The sequence below is a fragment of the Hemitrygon akajei genome, chromosome 15, assembly GCF_048418815.1.
Source record: "Hemitrygon akajei chromosome 15, sHemAka1.3, whole genome shotgun sequence".
Taxonomy (NCBI): domain Eukaryota; kingdom Metazoa; phylum Chordata; class Chondrichthyes; order Myliobatiformes; family Dasyatidae; genus Hemitrygon; species Hemitrygon akajei.
This window is the reverse complement of record NC_133138.1, coordinates 25,091,255-25,107,275: the sequence shown is the minus strand read 5'-3', so window position 1 is coordinate 25,107,275 and position 16,021 is coordinate 25,091,255.

Here is a 16,021-nt window from a genome sequence, read left to right as displayed (position 1 = left end):
TCTAAACATTTGTTAAATCAAACTGCCAAGCCATTTATAGAATTATTAAGATATGCTATTTGTAATTTTAAAGTACCAGAATGTAATCAAGTGGAATAACACACAATACAGAACTTATTAAAGTGAAACAAAGGATTAAAGATGCATTGGAAATGAAGTTATTGATAACTTCATGACAATAACTTGGACGCCACGATAGCATAGCAGTTAGCAGTTTCCTATTACAGCTTAGGGCATTCTGGAGTTCGGAGATCAATTCCAGCACCATTCTGTAAGGCAGCTGTATTTCCTCCCCATGGAATATGTGTGTTTTCCCAGGATGCACCAGTTTCCTCCCACTGTCCAAAGATGTGCTGGGTGATTAAGTTAGGGTTAATTTTTAACCCTTTGTTTCCCTTTGAAATGTTCTGAATTGGGGGTTGTTGGGGCAGTGTGGCCTGGAAGGGCCTACTCTGCGCTGTATCACTAAATAAATAAAAATAAGCTAAATAGTAAATATCACCAAACAGTTAGCTCAAGTGTTTTAGATTTCATTAGCATGCATTTCCAGAGACCTTTTGATATCATAGATACTGTTCCATGATATCAAGTAACTTAATGCAGTTTGATTTCATCTTTTTAGGCATTTTGTGTTTTTAATTGCTGGAGAACGCTGCATAGTGGGTTAGACATACAAATAAGGCTGTTGGTGTATTAATATAGTTTTGCCTCAGCATCAACGAATAACCCTGCTGCACTCTTGTGGCCATGTTTGCCCAGTTAACCCTCCTGTATTCTCATTTAAGCCTTATAAAGATGTAGTTATTGCATTCTAGTTTGTAGTTACTTTAACCTAAAATGCTCATGATGTTATGTAATTGCGGCTTGCTAGCTATGCACTCAACATTCTGCCATCTGCCCTTTTCTGAACAGGTATAACAGCATTGGAATCAGTCCAGTGCAGATTCACTGAGCTAAATCCTACCATAAGAGGGTTGTTCTATTATAATTATGCATTTATAGTTTTTGGACTTTATTGGAATGACAGGTGATGTCATTGAAACAGTTAACATCCTAAGGGGATATGTTGAAATGCTTCTACAATTGGGAGGGTCATCTTGAAAAAGAGGACTTGATTGCAGCATAAGGTGATAGACTCTATCACAAGGCAGCATGGTAACATAACAGCTAGCTTTGTGCTTTACAGCATCAGCGACTGGGGTGCAATTCCCACCGCTGTCTGTCATGAGTTCGTACATTCTCCCACGACCACATGGGTTTCCTCCAGGTGTTTTGGTTTCTGTCCACATGCCAAAGATGTACAGATTAGTCAAAGTTGGTAACTTGTGGCATGCTATGTTGGCGTTGGAAGTGTGGTGATATTTGCAGGCTGCCCCCGGCACATCCAACGGACTGTGTTGGTTGTTGATGCAAAACAATGCATTTCACAGTATGTTTCTGTGGACGTACATGTGACAAATAAAGCCAATCTAATCTATCTATCAGAAGATGGTGAATATTTGGAAATCTCGACCTTGGAAGATGGTATAGCTAGATCACTGCAGGCATTTCTAGGTAAGATAGATAGGGCAGCACAGTAACATAGTGGTTAGCACAACGCTTTACAGTACAGGTGACGTAGGTTCAAGTCCCATCACTGCCTATAAGGAGTTTGTACGTTGTTCCCCATGACCGCATGGGTTTCCTCCCTCAGTCCGAAGACTTACCGGTTGGTAGGTTAATTAGTTATTGTAAATTATCCATGATTGGCTAGGATTAAATCGGGGGATTGCTAGGTAGTATGGCTCGAAGGGCTGGAAGGGCCTACTCCACTCTGTATCTCAATAAATAAATAAATAAAGAATTGAGGAGTCAAGGCTTGGAGCTAATCTGCCGAGATTATGTTGAATTATGCAGTTATGAGGATATGAGGTGATATATTTCCTTGTGTTCACACATAAACGATGGGTACTCAGAATGTGTCTTGGCAAGCTCCGTCACCTGGCTGTTTATGCAGAATGTGGCACAGGTTGAGGGCACTTGGTCCAATATGCTTCTTAAAGGGGTTTGCTCTTTTATACCAATCGGAATAAAAGTGGACACAATATGTAAAGCTATTTCAGTAGTATTCTGTTATGCAATGGGTTTTGTTGAGTTATACAATGGGCTTTGTGCCATGTATTTTTGTAGTGCAGTTCTTTGGCATTTCTATAACATAAGGAATCTGATTCCTGATGGGAACCCATCTTTCCTAATTAGACCAAGAGGTAAACCTCTAGTAACTTGGTATCCAATCATTTGGTATTCCAGATTGTTCAGTATCTGGCCCATTCATTAGTGTGGAGTATAAAAAACATATTTTAAAGATTAGCTTTATTTGTCTAAAGTACATTGAAGCACAGTGAAATGTTTTGTTCACATCAATGACCAACACAGTTTGGGGGACGTGTTGAGGGCAGCCTGCAAATGTCGCCATGCTTCCAGTGTCAACATAGCATGCCCACAACTTACTAAGCTATTGGATTGTGTACAACTATATAGGATCCTGGTCAGACCCCATTTGGAGTACTGTGCTCAGTTCCAGTTGCCCCACTACAGGAAGGATGTGGAAGCCATAGAAAGGATGCAGAGGAGATTTACAAGGATGTTGTCTGGATTGGGGAGCATGCCTTATGAGAATAGGTTGAGTGAACTTGGCCTTTTCTCCTTGGAGCAACGGAGGATGAGAGGTGACCTGATAGAGGTGTATAAGATGTTGAGAGGCATTGATCATGTAGATAGTCAGAGGCTTTTTCCCAGGGCTGAAATGGTTGCCACAAGATGACACAGGTTTAAGGTGCTGGGGAGTAGGTACAGAGGTGATGTCAGAGGTAAGTTTTTTACTCAGAGAGTGGTGAGTGTGTGGAATGGGCTGCCAGAAACGGTGGTGGAGGTGGATATGATAGGGTCTTTTAAGAGACTTTTGGATAGGTACATGGAGCTTAGAAAAATAGAGGGCTATAGTTAAGCCTAGTAATTTCTAGGGTAGGGACATGCTCGGCTCAGCCTTGTGGGCCGAAGGACCTGTATTGTGCTGTAGGTTTTCTATGTTTCTATGAAACCAGAACAGAGAGAGAGAGAAAAAAAAACTCATGAGAACACAGGGTAAATGTACAGTCTCTTTATAAACAGTGGTGGAATTGAACTTGAGTATATAGCTAGAACAGTGCTAGGGACAGGACTGGTCAATAACTGTTCATTGCCTCCTCCATATTCATCCATTGATTTTGTTCCCAAACAAGCAAATACATTCAGTGGCCACTTTCTTAGTTACCCCTGTACATTAGCTCGTTAATGCAGATATCTAATCAGCCAATCATGTGTCAGCAAATCAACGTATAAAAGCCTGCAGATATGATCAGATCGGATATCAGAATGGGAAAGAAATCTGATCAACAGACTGTGGAATATGGCGGAATATCTTATGGTCTTATGGTCTTATGGAATGGCGGTTGGTGGTCAGTGCCAGATGAGGTGGTTTCAGTGTCTCAGAAACTGCTGATCTCCTGGGATTTTCATGCATAACAGTCTCTAGAGTTTATCGAGAATGGTATAAAAAAACAAAAAAAACCATCCAGAGAGTAACAGTACTGTGGACAAAAATGCTTTGTTAATGAGAGAGGTCAGCAAAGAATGGCTACAACTAGTTCAAGCTGACAGGAAGGCGACAGTAACTCAAATATCCATTACTTTATTAGATACAGGAGATACCTAATAAAGTGGCCACTGAATGTATACAGTATATTTAATATTAATACACAAAAATGAAATTGCCCATATTTTAATTTTCACTTATGCTCATGTACTCTCTGTAAATTTGTCCACTATCTCTTTTTTGGAGGGAAGCCTGACCAGACTTATTACCCATAATGCAAATTACAGAACCTGTGGAACAGGAGGAGGATATTTGGGTTATTGTGTCAATGTCAGGCCAAAGTACCCAAATCCCATGCGTAAGTTCATAGCCCTTTAGGCCAATAAACAGTAAATGCTGAACCAGGGAATCCATAAATCTGATGAAGTAACACCAGTAAGACATGATTAGCACATTAGCACTCTCATAGATTTGTAGAGCACAGTCTGAGTTATGGCTAGTGTTAACTTGCTGGACAAATCTAGTGCATTACAAACAGCTGTGGTTGTTTGAATTAGATGTTACTCATCTGTGATAGACTGCACTAACATTGCCGTAATGTTTACTGTAACTGCAAATAAACAGCATCGCTTCTTGTTAGATTTGTCATTGTCCATTTACATAGTACATGGTATGGCAAGTTGTCAACAGTGAAATGTCATATCATCACTTCAGGGCACAAGGGACTTCAAAGTAAATCTATGATCAAAGTACATATATGTCAGCATATACTACCCTGAGATTCATTTTCTTGGGGGCATTCATAGTAAATATAGGAAACACAAAACAATCAATCAAAGACCACTCCTGACAGGACAGACAAATGACTAGTGTGCAATGGACAACAAACCGTGCAAATACAAAAACAAAGAAGAGAAATAATATTAATAAATTATCAGTGAATATCAAGAACACAAGATGAAGAGTCTTTGAAAGTGAGTCGATAGGTTGTAGGAATAGTTCAATGAAGGATCGAGTGAAGTTATCCCCTCTGTGAGTCCTAGGGCTCCTGTCCCTTCTTCCGGATCACAGCAGTGAGAAGAGAGCATGGGCTTGATGATCATTGCTGCTTTTTAGATAGATAGATAGATAGATAGATAGATACTTTATTCATCCCCATGGGGAAATTCAGCATTTTTTTCCAATGTCCCATACACTTGTTGTAGCAAAAACTCATTACATACAATACAATACTTAACTCAGTAATAATATGATATGCATCTAAATCACTAGCTCAAAAATCATTAATAATAGCTTTAAAAAGTTCTTAAGTCCTGGCAGTTGAATTGTAAAGCCTAATGGCATTGGGGAGTATTGACCTCTTCATCCTGTCTGAGGAGCATTGCATCGACAGTAACCTGTCGCTGAAACTGCTTCTCTGTCTCTGGATGGTGCTATGTAGAGGATGTTCAGGGTTTTCCATAATTGACCGTAGCCTACTCAGCGCCCTTCGCTCAGCTACCGATGTTAAACTCTCCAGTACTTTGCCCACGACAGAGCCCGCCTTCCTTATCAGCTTATTAAGACGTGAGGCGTCCTTCTTCTTAATGCTTCCTCCCCAACACGCCACCACAAAGAAGAGGGCGCTCTCAACAACTGACCTATAGAACATCTTCAGCATCTCACTGCAGACATTGAATGACGCCAACCTTCTAAGGAAGTACAGTCGACTCTGTGCCTTCCTGCACAAGGCATCTGTGTTGGCAGTCCAGTCTAGCAGCAGCAACCCATGTAGACGTATTCAATGGTGGAGAGGGCCTTACCCATGATGGACTGGGCTGTATCCATTACCTTTTGTAGGCTTTTCCATTCAAGGGAATTGGTGTTTCCATACTAGGTTGTGATGCAATATGTCAATATACTCACCACTGCACATCTACAGAAGTTTGTCAATGTTTCAGATTACACGTCAAGTCTTTTCAAACTTCTAAGAAAGTAGAGGCACTGCCATGTTTTCTTCATAATGGCACTTACATGCTGGACCCAGGACAGATCCTCTGAAATGAAAATACCAAGGAATTTAAAGTTGCTAACCCTCTCTTATCTGAAGAGAACAACCAATTACATAGATTGCAAACCTGAACCCTTGACAATTTCTCTTTATCTCCTCTTGTTTATTTTGATATGCAACCAATTACATGTTTCTTTAATCAATCACCTCAAACCATTGAGCAGTGAATGGTATGACATTAATCACTTCAGGTGTTCAGAGAGATTTGGGTGTCTGTATAAAAAAGATAGCTTCCCTGCAGGTAAAGCACGTAATAAAGAAAGCAAAGTAAATAGTGACTTGGAATCCTACAGTTTTTCAAAGTAAGCTTATTATCAAAGTACAGATATGTCACCATATATCACCCTGAGATTCACGTAATTGCAGACATTCACGTTAGAACAGAGTAATATAATAGATTCAATGAGAAAGAACTACTCACAAAGACTGAGAAACAATTAATCTGTAAAGAAACACAAATTATACAAATACAAAAAAAACTAAAAAGTAAATAATGCTGAGAACATGAATTGTAGAATCCTTGACCATACAGCACATTATGTCCATGCCGACCTTTTTGTCCATCTAGACTCATTCCATTCTGTTTCATCTTGGCTTTGCCTAGTTAAGTGCCAGTATATGTGCCTCTTAAATATAGCAACTGTATCTGACTTGACCAAATCCTCTGGTAGCTCATATTGGATATGAACAATTCTCTGTTTAAAGAAGTTTAAAGGTCGTGGATTTATGAAATACGTTGCCACATACAGCTGTGGAGGCCTGAACATTGAGGGTGTTTAAGGATGAGATTGATAGGTATCTAATTGGTCAGGGTATCATGGGATATGGGGAAAAAGCCAGAAATTGGAACTAGGTGGGAGAATAGTTTAGCTCATGGTAGAGTGGCGGACAGACTCGATGGGCCGAATGGCCTACTTCTGCTCCTTTGTCTTGTGATCTTGTGAAAAGGTATCCCTCGGATCCCGTTTAAAATCTGTCCTGTCAAATTCAACCGAAGTCCCCTTGTTTTTGATAATGTTGGCCTTTATTGCTAGAAGGATGGGAGGCATAGAAAATCCTTGCTACACCTGTAGCTGGTTTAGATCAAAGTTAAATTCATTGTCAGATGCACAGAAATATGTATACACAGGTGTCATGAAAAACTTGCTTATAGCAGCATCACAGACACATAGCACCACAGACATAACATTCACCAGCAAAACATAAATCAGATATAAATTATACAGAATTTTTACAAGAATGAATACAATTAGGACTAAAGGTCATTCAGGACATTTAATGCAAAATGATCAAAATGGTCATTGTGTTAAACTGCAGAGATTGGGGTTGTGTCAGTTGGTTCAAGAACTGAATGGCTGAAGGGAAGTAACTTTTCTTGAACCAGGTGGTGTGGAACTTTTGGATTCTGTACCTCCTGCCTGATGGTGAGAAGGTGGTCTAGCTTGGTTGGTAGGGATCTCTTACCACAGATGTTCCCTCCTTGAGGTAGCACCCCTGTAGATACTACTGTAATCAATATGAATTGAAGTTCTATGCACAGATTTCATTTTCCTATATTAGCAAGAATACATTCCCCATAAAAGCAGTGCATAAAAGCTTCACTGGGCATCAATGAGTGTCTTGAGAGGAAAGTTTGGATGAATGTTTACTCATTGGAGTTTAAAAGAATAAGGCAATTTTATTGAGACATTAAGATTTTATTGGAGTATGGTAAGGTAGATGTTGGTTGGGTGGTTATCTTTATGGTAGAATCTAGAATTGGAGAGGGGGTCATGGTCAATCACAGTATAAAGGCTTATCTACTTAAGATGGAAGTTTGTGTGAAATTTCTTCACACAGTTAGTGATCAGTCCCCGGAACTTTTGATTCCAGTGAGCCATGGAGGTTTTTATCAGACATATTCAATGGTGAGATGGATTTAGACCATTAGACCATAATTTTCATGGATTATTGCAAAATAGAGGATTATAAGGATTAGGTGGGAAAGGAGGGTTGAGGCTACCCAATGAGATTAGCCATGAACTTACCAAAAGATGATCAGGCTTCAGGAATTACATGGCCAATCCCTACTCCTCTATCCTATAAGATGTTCCAATGAATTGTATTGGCTTGTACTCAAAAGCATATTAGAATGATGATCCACTCTCAGATAAGAGCACAAACAAGAGAAAAGCTGCAGATGCTGGAAATCCAAGCAACACACACAAAATGCTGGAAGAACTCAGCAGGTCAGGCAGCATCTATGGAAAGAATTACAGTTGACGTTTCGGGCCAAGATCCTTCAGATCAGAGTACAGAAGGTGACATAACCTCAAAAGGAAAATAAAGTAGATTAAAAGTGAGGTAGAAGAGTAAAAGAAAGAGAAAATGAAGTAGTTCCAATTACATTTTAAAAAAATCCCCAGCAATAATTAAGGCCTAAAATAATGAGGCTTTATTCTTACCAAATTTAATTTTCAATACCAGAAAATTGTTATGTACAGTATTAATTATTAAACTGTTGTATTGTCATTATATCATATAAATAAGATAGAAAGGGTCTGTTTTCTATGGAAGCTTTAAAACATATGCAAGCACAGAAGCATCTTGCCAGTTGTGATCTAAATAATATTAACTGTGAACACTGACTGCTATTTTAAGGCTGCCTTATCACATGATTGTGGCAAGCTGCAAATAGCCCGCTGGATTATACCAATGTCTTATGTAAAATTCCAAAGACAGAGCCCATACACTCTATTGGAAATCTTCATATTTTTGTGTATAAGTACACATTATAATGAAATTTCCAGAAGTTAAATCCTACTGAGGAGACATACTATACACTGATCAATATATCTGAATCATGAGGTGAACTGTAATAGAACTTTTATTTTCAATGCCCATGAATGGAAAAAGGCTACAAAAAATAATGGATACAGCCCAGTCTATCACAGGTATAGCCCTTCCCACTACTGAGCACAACTATAAGGAGTGCTGCCACAAGAAAGCAGCATCCATCATCAAGGACCCCCACTATTCAGCCATATTCTCTTCTCGTTGCCGCCATTGGGAAAGAGGTAGAGTTGCCTTAGGTTCCACACCGCCAGGTTCAGGAACAGTTATTACCCTTCAAGCATCAGGCTCCTGAATCAGCGTGGAGAACTTCACTCATGTCAACACTGAACTGATTTCACAACCTATGGACTCACTTTCAAGGACCATAAAGCTCATCTTCTCAATATTATTTGTTCTTGCAGTTTGCCTTGACTTGCACTTTGTTTTTTTGTCCATCTTTGTGTGTTAGTTTTCAGTGATTACCTTGTATTCCTTTGTACCAGCTATGTATGCCCACAAATGCAGTAAATGAATCTCAAGGTAGTACATAATGATATGTATGTACATTACTTGGTAATAAATTTAATTTGACTTTGAACTTTGACTTTTTTGAACTTCAGAACTTTCACATGCAGAAGCGAATCTCTGTTTGCCTAAATGTTAGATACAAAAATGATGGAAAGAACCATCAGCTTTTTCCTCATTTTGACAGATTACAGCCCAATGTGTTTCCAAAATATCATCAAAGTGTTCAGCTCTGACCCACAGTCAGTTTGTTATTAATCAGCTTTTATTTTAACAGAACGTAGGGTACGAGTCCTAACAAAGCTGTCTTTTACTAATCATCAATAATTGCCTTTCAGAATGTGAGGAAAGGCAATTTGCTGCTGAAACCACTTACAAAATGTTGATTCAACCATCAAATGTAGAAGGGACTGGTGGTATGTGTCAAATCTGGAGGGGCTTGGAGGGCAACATGAAGATGGTGGTCCTCTCAAATGCCCGCTGTATTTCTCCTTCTGGTGGCAGAAGCTGTATGTTTGGAGATGTTGTCTTAAAAGCTTTGGTAAATGGTCAAGACTGCCTCCACGGGTAAAGGGTCATGGAAGCATTTTATCCTGAATGCTATCAAGCTTCATGAGTTTTATGGATAAACATTCATCTAGACAAATAGAAAGTATTCAGTCAAATGTCTGATGCATTATAGAGGTGGGGAAATGTTTCTGGAGTCAGGATTTGAACATTATTGCAGAATACCCCCAGCTTCAGACCTGCTCTGGGAACCTTTGATCCAATTTTGTTTTCATTTGTGGTGATCCCTGAGATGCTGGTGGTGGGATGCTTGATGATGGCAGTGCTATTGAATGTCAAGCTTGGTTCTTCGATCCTCTCTAGATGGAGATGGCCATTTCTTGGGACATATATTTTGCAGTTATTACTTGCCATTTATTAGCCTATGCCAGAACTAGCTGGGTTGGCATGGACTCGATGGACTGAAGGTCTTGGATCCTTGTAGGATTGCTCGATGCCCCTAAGTGACTGGTTAGATTTGTCCTAATTTTTGTTTGACAAGATACAAATGGACAATTTTTTAATGATAGTCATTGATGAGGCTGCGATGGAAAAGCTTGGCAGGAGTTGCAGTTGGCTCTGAAGCATGCCATCTGCTCTAAAGCTGGGATGTTTCTACGGCCCTTGGATTTTGCTGTGTACAATGGGCTTTACACTGAGTGTCCAGATGCCATCCAGAAGGCTGGAGATTAGTAGCAGTCAAAAATTGTTCAAAGTAATCCTAACCTTGGATGCATCTAATTATATCTTCCATGTAGAAAACAAAGTTTATGCTGTGGTTGTAATAATCACTTTATTTTCTTATAAAACAAAGAGGAATTTTCAGTTAAAGATTTACTTTGACATAGAACGCTTATCTGATTATTTGTAGTATTACTCTGGTGTAATCCTGACTGCTGGGGTGGAGATGCGTCTCTACCGAAGGAGTTGTAAGGCACTCCTGCCCACCGTTAGCCTGCAGGACACCCTTGGTCAAGGTGAGGCACCTATCTAGCCCCCTGATCAATGTCAAGTGAAGCCATGGCAGCAGGTGGTGAATGGTCATATGAGCAGCTGGTGCGTATCACAAGTCCTGGTCATGCGTTCATTGGTGCCAGGCAGGCAATCTCTGAAGAGCATTGATAATGGCTGGGGTCACCCGTCTTGTAACGACACTGCCCAGACAGAAGAGGTGTCTGTGGAAAAAAGGTATGGCAAGAAGGTATGGCACATAATGATGATGATCACCCTGTTGTAAAGAGTTGACAACTGAAATCATTAATCAAGCAATTCTCACTTCTAAAGCATGAAAGCTTTTGACCAGTAATCAATAGAGTGGAAATTGTAACCAAAGCTTAGGAGAAGCTTGAGGATTTGATGTGTTTCCATAACTCAACCCCTGAGGCACTGTAAACATTGGTAGGATCAGATCTCTGGTGCTCTTTATTGGTGGTTCATCATGATAAAGTTAAACTGCATTAAAGATCCTTTTACTGGTGGAGTCCCAAGTTAAAATATATAAGTACCTACACATTGAGAATATGACATGCATGGTACACTTCAGACAGGAGTGGCTAATTTGTTCAAATTATTCCAGGTATAATAGCTTTAGAGCAGAATTTGGAGCTACTTGTTAAGCTTTAGAGGTGAGCAAAATACAGTGTAGGATTGATGTGATAACCATGTTAAACTCCCTGGTATCTCACATTAAAAGCTGCAATGCTGAATGTTAGGAAGTTAAACATGCTGATCACATCAATTCTACACTTTTTTATACTTAAAATTTAATTACATACCATAAAAGTGGCATTTCATTTCTTCCTCTGTTCATCTGAAACACAACATCTCTTAATAGTGGACATCAGAAGATTTGTCATCAATGAAAGGATAGCAGAGCCACGGTTATTACAGTTCTGCATGAATTTAGAAAACCCTTTCAGAAAGTTTCGCTGGAATGTCTGTCTGGAAAAAAAAACAATTCAGAGACATGGAACTTCCAAGGGTATGGAAGTATATAAAATTGAACCCAAATTTTACCCATTTCCAATTTCGAATTGCAACAATTTAAATTTCCAGCAGGTCTCATTGGCATCATCTCTCATAAACAGTAACAGATTGGCCTAAAAGGAACACTTTGTAATAGCTGAGAGAAATAGGAACTGTAGGCATCTTCCACACTCACTGCACTGTAAATAAGCAACTTTTTATAATGTTCTTTGCATTGTAAATACATGTTATTATTTATGTTTTATGCATATTTTATTCCATATCTGTTCTAGCTTTGTTTATATATAATTCTTTATTCTCTATAATAGTTGAAAGTTGACACTTTTTTATTGTTTCTGGCGCCAACACTGGCATTTTCCAAATACATGTAAAAGTACGTATACAGTGAATAAAGTTGATCCGTAACCCTAGAGTCGGAATTAAGTGCAAAGATAATTTAAAAGCATTAAATTAATAGAAAACATCTCCAAAATACTGATGATATTCTTGTTTTAAATGTAGATTGGATATGTATGGAAAGACATAACAGATTGCAAATGTTGTAATCTGTGAGAGTAAGCGTTCGGCACGGACTAGAAGGGCCGAGATGACCTGTTTCCGTGCTGTAATTGTTATATGGTTATATGGAGTAAATAAAAATCCAGGAGAAACTCATTTGGTCAAAGCCATCTGTGGAGGTTGGTAAGGGAGGGGGGAATAGACCACATTTCGTGTCAAGACCTTGTGTTGGGACTGTACGGAGCACCTTTTAAGCCAGGAGTAGTAAGTGAAAAATAACATTTGTGACATGTAATTATCAGCTCTGTCAAAAAGATTCAATTCAGATGCTTTTGACAATCAGTAAAACTCCAATGGTCTCATCCTGCTACTACATCAGGAAAGAGGCACAGAGCCCATAGGTCCAACACTAACTGGTTCAGGAACACTTACCCTACAAACATCAGGCTCCTGAATCTCTGTGGATAACTTTACACACTACAAATCTGAACTAATTCTACAATTTACTGAATACTTTCAAGAACTCTTTCTAACTCATGTTCTCAGTATTATTCTGGGTTCTTTTTGCACAATTTGCCCTTGGCCCATTGATTATTTGTCAGTCTCTGCTTATGTTAAAGCTATTATTAATGCTTTTTGAGATAGTGATTTAGATGCATATCATATTTTTTACTGAGTTAAGTATTGTATGTAATTAGTTTTGCTACAACAAGTGTATGGGACATTGGAAAAAAGTTGAATTTCCCCATGGGGATGAATAAAGTATCTATCTATCTATCTATCTATCTATCTATCTATCTATCTATCTATCTATCTATCTATGTAATGTTTCCATACATTCTATTTTATTTCTTTATTTTCCTGTAAATGCCTGCAAGGAAATGAATCTCCAGGTAGTATATGTTGGCATTTATGTACTTTGAATATAAGTTTTGTAACCCCAAACATATAAAAAATCTAATTGAAAGGAAAACAAGGGAGCTGAGAGATGTGGGTCTTTTCTTTACTTTTAGCAAGGCATGCACTTATTCTCTGGTGGCGTAATGACGTATGCCATTTGCATGTAACCCATAATGCATTATGTAAACAACAAAGAATGCTTAATCGAACAATATATTTATAGCATTTATCATATATTATTGAAATATTGAATATACAACAGTAAAAGCTGATACATTAGGAGCATTAGATAGACTCTTAGATGGGAGCAACACACGTAAAATGCTGGAGGAACTCAGCAGGCCAGGCAGCATCTATGGAAAAGAGTATAGTTGACGTTTCAGGGCAAGACCCTTCAACAGGACTTAGACGGGAACCTGGATGAAAGAAAATGGAAGGTTGTGTGAAAGGGAAGGGTTAGATTGATCTTACAGCAGATTAAACGGTCAGAACAACATTGTGGGCCGAAGAGTCTGTGTTGCTCTGTACTGTTCTACATTCTAGTTTGCAGCTTTCATCAAAAGGTTTTTCAATACTACCTCCCAAATTAATATCACTCCTAGAAGGACAAGAAAGAAGCTTGGTGGAAGCGTTATCACTCATGTGTTCCATTCCAAGACCACTGCCACTTTAAAATATATCACAATGGATCTGAACTTATAGAGGTTCCTTCCTTCAGTTTTCTGGCTAAAAATCCTGGAATCATTTGGCAGGCAGCAGCTTGGGAGTACTATCACTGCATGTGTGCAGTTGTTCCAACAGTTCCTCAGTCAACAATGGACAGCAAATGCTCACTTTACCAGAGATACAAGTCTTTACTGAATAAATCCATACAAAGAAAGTGCCACTATCAATTGGTATCGAGCAGCTTGGAGTATATGGCAACACACAAAATCCTGGAGGAACTGAGCAAGTCAGTCAGCATTTATGGAGGGGAATAGTCAGTCAACATTTCGGGCTGAGATCCTTCATCACAGTTGGATAGGAAGGGGGCTGAAGCCAAACTAAGAAGTGGAGGAAGGGGAAGGAGTACAAGCTGACCGGTGATAGGGTGATAGGTAAAACTAGGTGAGGAGGAAGTTGGTTGGGTAGGGGAGGGGTGAAATGGAATACGAATCTGGGAGTTGATAGGTGGAAGACATAAAGGGCTGAAGAAGAAGAAATCTGACTGGAGGGGGCTGTTGCCCAGGGGGGAAAGGGAAGGAGGTGGGAACCCAAAGGGAAGTGATGATGGTGGTCAGGTGAGAAGAGGTGAAAGGCGTAATCAGAATAGGAATGGAAAAAGAGAAAAATGACAGTGTTGGCAAATTACCAGAGGTTGGAGAAATCAATGCTCATGCCATCAATTTGGGAGATTACCCAGACAGAATGGGGTGTTGCACCTCCAATCTGAGTTAGGACTCATCATGGCAGTAGGTGGAATTGTGACCTTTTTGCTCTCAATTTAATGTCTCCTATGAACAGCTTGACTCTTAATAATGTAGCATTTCACTGAAGTGTAAGTTAAGGTGAACTCCAAACATCCTGCTTCAGCTATGATATCACAGAGATAATCTCACTTGATTAAAAACAGAACACAACTTCACCTGGTTGTATATTTGCTTACTTACAAATGGGATAGTCCTCCTGCAATATTTGGGCAAAGATTTTGGATTGGTTCTCATCCCAAATTCTTAGCTTTGTTCCAATGAAGAAATGACCTAGATACTGTATTGCATTTGGGCTTATCGCTTATATTTAATATTAATGTTCTTCTGTAATTAAAGGAATGTTAAGTCCATTGGCAGACTGATGGATAAGGAGTGAACATTAAAATGACTAATTGATTTATAAGGGTATGCTGCACAGTGTTAATGAACACATGTAATGTTTGAATGATGGAAAACAAGCTGAATTCATGGCATGAGAACAAAAGATCAAAGAGTTTATCTGTCTCTGTGTGCCTCTATATTCCTGTGGAACTCCTATTTACTGTGGTTACTTTCCCTGGATTCTTTGGGTTTTGCTTAGACCAGAAATTGCGATCCGTGCCTGGGACCCGGGGTGGTGGTTTCACAAGTTAGTCAGAATTTGTAGTTCCCTTGGACAATAACAATGGTCAAATTGTGACTAAGAATCATGAGCCCTGAAGTCTTTAAGACTACTATGTAGTAGTTTGTGTAGTTTATTTGTGCTGTCTGTTTTATAATAACAAATTAAGCTTAAGTTACTTTATTGTCCTTATAACCTTATTACCACATCTGGACACTCTAATTGTATGTGTCTGAAAAACCAAACTGATTACGGTTGTTGCATATATTTTGCGTGCTATGTTCAGGTAATAATGACTTTTGTGACCAACTATTTCCCCTGTACATTGGTGATGATGGGGAGTGGCATTTAGTCATTCTACAAATTGATTTGATTGATAGATGTTTAGATATGGAGTAAATCAGGGATGTGGCGCTATGGCAAGAAAGTCATGAATTTATTGAATGATGAGGCAGATATAAAGAAACGAAATGGTAACCTTCAGATTCTTGTGTTCGTAGGCATGTGTCTAATACACAAAACGTGTACAAAATTCATTGCTGACCTGTTGTAGTCAGTCATGTCTCTCAATCATTGATTGATCGGTTGTTGAGGGACTGTGCAGCCAAGTTAACTGAGATTCTAATAGACATCTTCAACACCTCTCTGGAAGAGTCTCAGGCTTCAAGGTGACCACCATCATTCTGGTGCCTGAGTGACTGTATCTTGACTCATTGACTACTGTCCAGTGGCATTGAGCTCAACAATAATGAAGTGCTTTGAGTGGCAGGTTGTGGATCACATTATATCCCATCTTCCTACTACATTGGACCCTTTCTGTACCTAAACATCTATCAATCAAATTGGCCCACTGATGATGCCATAGTCTGTGCATTCAACTCCATCTGGTCCCACCCTGGAAAATGGTGCCACATATGCCAGGAAGCTGTTCATCGATGTTAGCTCAGCATTTAATACAGCTCCCTCAGAAGCTCGTGGGTAAAGTGTCCTCATTGGGTCTCTACACCGCTTTCTGTAAT